Source organism: Oncorhynchus nerka, linkage group LG27, assembly GCF_034236695.1.
Source record: "Oncorhynchus nerka isolate Pitt River linkage group LG27, Oner_Uvic_2.0, whole genome shotgun sequence".
Classification (NCBI taxonomy): domain Eukaryota; kingdom Metazoa; phylum Chordata; class Actinopteri; order Salmoniformes; family Salmonidae; genus Oncorhynchus; species Oncorhynchus nerka.
In genome coordinates this window covers 50442663-50450350 of record NC_088422.1, presented here as the reverse complement: position 1 = coordinate 50450350, position 7688 = coordinate 50442663, and positions in this window count along the sequence as shown.

Genomic DNA, 7688 nt, shown 5'->3' with positions numbered 1-7688 from the left:
AGCCACGAGTGGCCACTCGGACAGCAGCTAGCTAGTTGCGATGATCCAGGTGAGGGAAAAAAATAATTTAAAAAAAGGTTCAGCGCTTGCGGTAGGAATCAGGAGATATGGGGAAAATAGGTCCGATTTGCTCTGATTTGAGTCGTGCTGTGCAGACTGGTGAGAGTTGTCCGGGCTAAAGGTAGCTGATGACCGCTAGCAGTGGCTAGCTGACTACTAGTTAGTAGCTAGTTAGCTGGCTAGCTTCTGTTGGGGGGTTCCGGTTCAGAGGACGGATCAGCAGGGCTCCGTGTGGTAAACCAGGCCAATTGGCAAAATAGGTATAGTGGCCAAAGAATTTGTCCGATGGGCCTCTTAAGCTAACAGTCCGATGTGGTCTAGACAGCTAGCGGGCCACGGCTAGCAGGCTAGCGGGTGGGCATTCATGGGACGTCACGACGGAGGAGTCAGTTGAAAAAACCCCTCGGGCGGAATTACGTCGGTAATCCAGTCGTGATGGGTCGGCAGGGGTCCAGGTAATGTAGCCCAAGGAGTGGCTCATGGGCCTCTTCGGCTAGCCGGGAGATGGCTAACTGAATACTAGCTAGTAGCCAGTTTGCTGGCTAGCTTTTGATGGGGTTTCTGGTTCTTAATTAAAGTATAGAAATAGCACATCCGTACCACAATGTGTGAGGCGGGTTGCAGGAGAGTATCTTCAGTCCATAGATGGAAAATGATATTAAAATATATAAGGAAAAAACAAGGAAGAAACTATATTTACACGGGACAAAACAAAACACACGTCTGACTGCTATGCCATCTTGGTTTGGTTACTTAAACAGGACTTTTAAAGAATTTAACTTAAATGTGAACTTCATTTTTTATCACAGAAACAATGAGAAAATATGTAAACATCTATAAATAATGAAATGTTAATTATATAAAGCGGACCATGTCAGCCCAAGCCCGATCATCATCAAGAGATATGCTGGACCCTATGTCAGAGAGGCGTTTTATGGACCACATGTCTATTGTCCCTAAGAAAACATGTTTTCAAAAGGCCTCCAGGGGGGCGGACAGAAGTTCCTTAAATTTCCCCCCTTGTTAAAAAAAATATGAGATTTTGGAGATTTTAAATAACCAAAAGTGAGCAATTGTAATCTGAAAAAGGCCAAAATAATAATTTATAAAGGCCAAAATATTTATTTTTGTTTTTAGAGGGGGAGAAACCAAAAGCCCAACGTGTCTATTTAGCAGGACAATATATATTGGTCATGGCTTGCAAGTGGCGCAGTGGTCTAAGGCACTGAATCTCATTGCAAGAGAGATCATTAGGTTTTTGTGAAACTTCCTCACACCGGACACTCTGAGTAGCTCGCTGATCAGTTGACTCTTGAAGTTTGCCCCTTGGTCTCTATGAATTCTCTCAGGAAATCCATGAACACATGAATATCTGTCCCACAGGATTCTTGCCACTTGCTTAGCTGATTGGTCTTTTGTGCAGGCGAACGCTTGAGCCATTCTTCTAAAGTGGTCTGTTACCAACAACACGTCGATGGACTTGTTGCTTGAATCTTCGGCTGACCAAAAGTCAATGCAAACCAGCTGTTACGGTATAGTAGAGGTGATACTTTCTAGGGGGGACCCTACCCTCAGGCTCAACAGTTTGCTGACGATGCAAGGCTGGCAACCACAGACATAGTCCCAAGCATCAAGGTGCAGCCAGAATAATCTGTCTTGCTAAATTTAGGCTTCTGAACTGATCCTGATGACTGGTGTGGTTGTGGACACCCTTCAGGACTCCGGAATGACATATTGGAACCGTTTGGTCTTTGCAATCTGATCTCGAGACTCTATATAGTGTGCCGTTACTGACAATAAGCTATATCCCAGCTTTTCAAATATCTGACGACTGTGACTAATTCCTTTGCTCTTTCTCTTCTGGAGGGTCTGCGGCGTTTCTCCACATAGAACCAAACATGAGAGAGTGTCCTGTCATTGAGCTGCTCATCACAAGGCTCCTTCTCTGAGTAGGCAGTTCAGGTGCTTTGACCAGGAGGTATTAGTTGAGGCAGGTGTTGCACCATTTCCACAGCCCGTGTTCTGGCTCCAGATTCCCACTCATTGTGACTGACCACCCAAAGGCATCTTGGACTGAGGCGATTGACACTGCATGAACGTCGCTGAGGATATTCTCGTAGGACTCATGGAGCAGTCTGTGGCCAACACCTTTATGAAAGGGCATTTGACTCAAGGCATCAGAAACTACATTCTGAGGACCTGGTATATACTTGATGCCTAACTCCTAACCACACAACACTGCTCACAACAGTTCAGTTTAGGCTTGGTTATTATGAGAGTAAGCGGATTGACGTCAATCCAAACAGTAAAGACATGGCCTCCACACACTCCACAACCCAACCTTCACAACATCCCTAACTTTACCCATCAACCTCTTCGTGATATCCTTCGCCTGATCAGGCTCATCACATCTTTGTTTTTTCAGGTATGCTTTTGTGATTTCAACCGACTCTTGAACTGTGAATCTGTCAGAGCTGTGACCTCTGAATACTTTGGTTTCTCTCTCAGACTTGACATGGACAGTCACTTGTGGAACTTCCTGGCTCACTGAACCAGCGACTGCTGTGTCTCTTGGTGATGTACTGTGGCGCTCACCACTCTTATCAATGGCTCCAACTGACATCAGTCTGGCTACTATGGAGACACCTATCTGCACTCCTAACTGGCCTACCATGTCACGGTATGGTGTTTGTGTCACTACTGGATGTGGACGTGTGTGGACCTCCCCTCAAAAACGTACCCATATTAGAACAACCTGGGCTCTGACCTAGCCCTGCACTCTTAGCACTATCAGATAATGACTGAGAAGTCCCCACTCTGCAACTGTGAAACCAACTGGACATTGCATTGCTCTCAGCATGCTCACCAAACCAAATACCCCTCCCTCTGACAATAGGAGTAGTGGAGTAATCATCTGACTCACTATCAGGTGTGAATTTGTAAGTCATGACATCAATATGAGATTAAACAAATCAAATGTAAAAGTTTTTTATTTTATTTAAAAAATAACCTCAATACTGTTGAAATGTATACAGGATGTGGGTCCCTATACCGGAATGGTTGAGCTAACGTGCACTAATGTGATCAGCATGACAGTTGTAAGTAACAGCAAACTTTCTAGGACATAGACATGTCTTAGATGGGCAGAAAACTTAAATTATTGTTAATCTAACTGCACTGTCCAATTTACAGTAGCTATTACAGTGAAAAATACCATGCTATTGTTTGAGGAGAGTGCACAACAACAACTTATCACGGCAAGTGGTTTGATACATTCACCTCTGAAGGTAAATAATGTACTTACATTCAGTAATCTTGACTCTGATTTTTCATCCCGAGGGTCCCAGAGATAAAATGTAGCATAGTTTTGTTTGATAAAATCTATTTTTATACTCAAATGTAGGAAATGGGTTCTACAGTTTGAACCCCTGCTGTCTCTGGCTCCGCACCCACCCCACCCAGCCATCTAGATGTGTGAAAGTTAGTGTATAAGCTAATGATCCATAAATGTATGACATTCCTGGTAGTGTGTAAACTTAAATGTTGTATTACCACATCATTTTTTAAATGTTCTCTATAGTTATGTACTTGGAAATGTATCAATTGGCCAATTCGGCACATTTGGGCAGACTTGATACAAAATATTGTCCAGTATTGACATGCTTCACTGGATAAACTTTGCACACACACAGCTGCCATCATTAAAACCTGTTATGGCTGCAATCACGATATCGGGATCGATATGACAACTACCAGTGAAAATAGAGGGCGCCAAATTCAAACCACAGAAATCTCATATTTACAATTCGTAAAACATTATCACTTTAAAGCTATTCTCGTTGTTAATCCCACCAAAGTGTCCGATTTCAAATAGGCTTTTCAGCGAAAGCACTACAAACGATTATGTTAGGTCTCCACCAAACCACAATAAGCACAGCCATTTTCCAGCAAAATATAGAATTCACAAAAAGCATAAATAAAGATTAAATTAATCACTAAACTTGAAATATCTTCATCAGATGACACTCATAGGACTTCATGTTACACAATAAATGCATGTTTTGTTTGATAAAGTTCATATTTATATAAAAAAAATCGGAGTTTACATTGGCGCGTTAGATTCACTAGTTCCAAATACATCAAGTGATTTTGCATAGCCACATCGTTTCAACAGAAATACTCATCATAAATGTAGATGATAATACAAGTTAAACACATGGAATTATAGATATACCTCTCCTTAATGCAACCGCTGTGTCAGATTTTTTTTTAAGTTCACGGAAAAATTAACCCATGCAATAATCTGAGACGGCACTCAGAACAGTAGCCAAATTATTCTCCATGTTGGAGTCAAAAAACCAGAAAAGAAACCAGAAAATACATGATAAATGTTTCCTTACCTTTGATGAACTTCATCAGAATGCAGTGCTAGAAATCCCAAATCCACAATAAATGCTTGATTTGTTCGAAAATGTCCGTTATTTATGTCCAATTCGCTACTTTGGTTAGTGCGTTTGGTAAACAATTCCAAAGTCACAAAGCGCGTCCACTATAACGTGACGAAATGTCCAAAAGTTCCGTAACAGTCAGTAGAAACATGTCAAACGATGTACTGAATCAATCTTTAGAATGTTGTTTACATATATCTTGAATAACGTTCCAACCGGAGAATTAGAATTACTTCAGATGAGCGGTGGAACGCAAGTCCTTCCCCTGGTGAAAGCATGGTCCACTCATGGCTGTGGTGACTATTTCTTGTGTCAATCGACCCCCCTTCACATTAGTGCCATCAGACAAAGTTCTATTGACTGCTGACATCTAGTGGAAGGCATAGGAAGTGAAAACTCATCCATATCTGTCTGTAATTTCAATGAGACCTTGGTTGAAAACCTGCCACCTCCAGAAAAAAAACAGGAAGTGGAATTTCTCAGGTTTTTGCCTGCTAAATGAGTTCTGTTATACTCACATACATAATTCAAACAATTTTAGAAAGTTCAGAGTGTTTTCTATCCAATACTAATAATAATATGCAAATATTAGCAACTATGACTGAGGAGCAGGCCGTTTGATGTGGGCACCTTTCATCCAAGCTGCTCAATACTGCCCCTGCAGCCATAAAAAGTTAATGGCGCCGAAGGAGATGGCCGCTGTTTAACGATCCCGTAACTAATTGTGCTATTGTGTGTGTTTTTTGGGGTTATTTGTAACTTAATTTGTACATAATGTTTCTGTCACAGTGTCTTATGTTCGAAAATAACTTATTGATATCAGGGCAGTGATTACTCACCCCGTTCTGAAGGAATTCCTCTTCTTCAATGAGTCGGACGGGAAGTATTTACTCCAGACACCCGACAAGGCCCTCATCCCCGTCAACGTACAATTCATCGATAATAAAATAGACAAACTACGAGCACGTATATCCTACCAACGGGACATTAAAAACTGTAATATCTTATGTTTCACAGAGTCATGGCTGAACAACAACATGATTAACATACAGTTGGCAGGTTTTATGCTTTTTCAGCAGGACAGAACAGCGGCCTCTGGTAACACAAGGGGCGGCGGACTATGTATATTTGTAAACAATAGCTGGTGCACAAAATCTAAGGAAATCTCTAGTTTTTGTTCGCCTGAGGTAGAGTATCTAAGTTGTAGACCACATTATTTAACAAGAGAGTTTACATCTATATTTTTCGTAGCTGTCTATATACCACCGCAGACCGATGCTGGCACTAAGACCGCACTCAATGAGCTGTATACAGCCATAAGCAAACAGGAAAACGCTCATCAAGACGCGGAGCTGCTAGTGGCGGGGACTTTAATGCAGGGAAACTCAAATCAGCTTGCCCTAATTTCTTTCAGCATGTTAAATGTGCAACAAGAGGGAAAAAAACTCTAGACCACCTTGACTCCACACACAGAGACAGATACAAAGCTCTCCCTCGCGCTCCATTTGTCAAATCTGACCATAATTCTATCCTCCTGATTCCTGCTTACATGTAAGACCTTTAAACAGGTCAACATTCGCAAGGCCGCAGGAACAGACGGATTACCAGGACGTGTACTACGAGCATGCGCTGACCAACTAGACAGTATCTTCACTGACATTATCAACCTGTCCCTGACTGAGTCTGTAATACCACCATAGTCCCTGTGCCCAATAACACTAAGGTAACCTGCCTAAATGACTACCGACCCATAGCACTCACGTCTGTAGCTATGAAATGCTTTGAAAGGCTGGTCATGGCTCACCTCAACACCATTATCCCAGAAACCCTAGACCCAATCCAATTTGCATACTGCCCCAACAGATCCACAGATAATGCAATCTCTATTGCACTCAACACTGCCCTTTCCCACCAGGACAAAAGGAACACCTACAGTTGAAGTCTGAAGTTTACATACACCTTAGCCAAATACATTTAAACTCAGTTTTCCACAATTCCTTCTAGTAATAATTCCCTGTCTTAGGTCAGTTAGTATCACCACTTTATTTTATGAATGTTAAATGTCAGAATAATAGTAAAGAAAATTATTAATTTTGAATGTATTTATTTCATCACATTCCCAGTGGGTCAGAAGTTTATAGACAACTCAATTAGCATTTGGTAGCATTACCATTAAATTGTTTAACTTGGGTCAAACATTTCAGGTAGCCTTCCACAAACTTCACACAATAAGTTGGGTGGATTTTGGCCCATTCCTCCTGACAGAGCTGGTGTAACGGAGTCAGGTTTGTAGGCCTCCTTGCTCGCACACGCTTTTTCAATTCTGCCCAAAAATGTTATATGGGATTGAGGTCAGGGTTTTGTGATGGCCACTCCAATACCTTGACTTTGTTGTCCTTAAACCATTTTGCAACAAATTTAGAAGTATGCTTGGGGTCATTGTTCATTTGGAAGACCCATTGCAACCAAGCTTTAACTTCCTGACTGATGTCTTGAGATGTTGCTTCAATATGTCCACATAATTTCCCCCCTCATGATGCCATCTATTTTGTGAAGTGCAGCAAAGCACACCCACAAAATTATGCTGCCACCCCCGTGATTCACAGTTGGGATGGTGTTCTTCGCCTAGCAAGCATCCCCCTTTTTCCTCCAAACATAACAATGGTCATTATGGCCAAACAGTTCTTTTTTTGTTTCATCAGACCAGAGGACTTTGCTCCAAAAAGTATGTGCAGTTGCAAACCATAGTCTGGCTTCTTTATGGCGGTTTTTGAGCAGTGGCTTCTTCCTTGCTGAGCGGCCTTTCAGGTTATGTCGATATAGGACTGTGAATTTTTACTGTGAATATAGATACTTTTTTACTTGTTTCCTCCAGCATCTTCACAGAAGCGTCTAAAGCCATTACATAATTTTCTGAAATTTTCCAAGCTATTTAAAAGACACAGTCAATTTAGTGTATGTAAACTTCCGACTTCAACTGTATATGTTCCTAATAAAAAAAATGCTTAGAAAACTAACTGTCAGACAATAGATACAACTACTGGAGAAAGACACAGACATACCTTTTACTTTTGTAGACTAAGGTACTGTCAGGGCTCTAAAGTGCGATAATTTTGTACCATACTGTACGTCCAAGTACTTGTTTAGTTAGTATACTGTATATTCAGTCTCCAGGCTTAA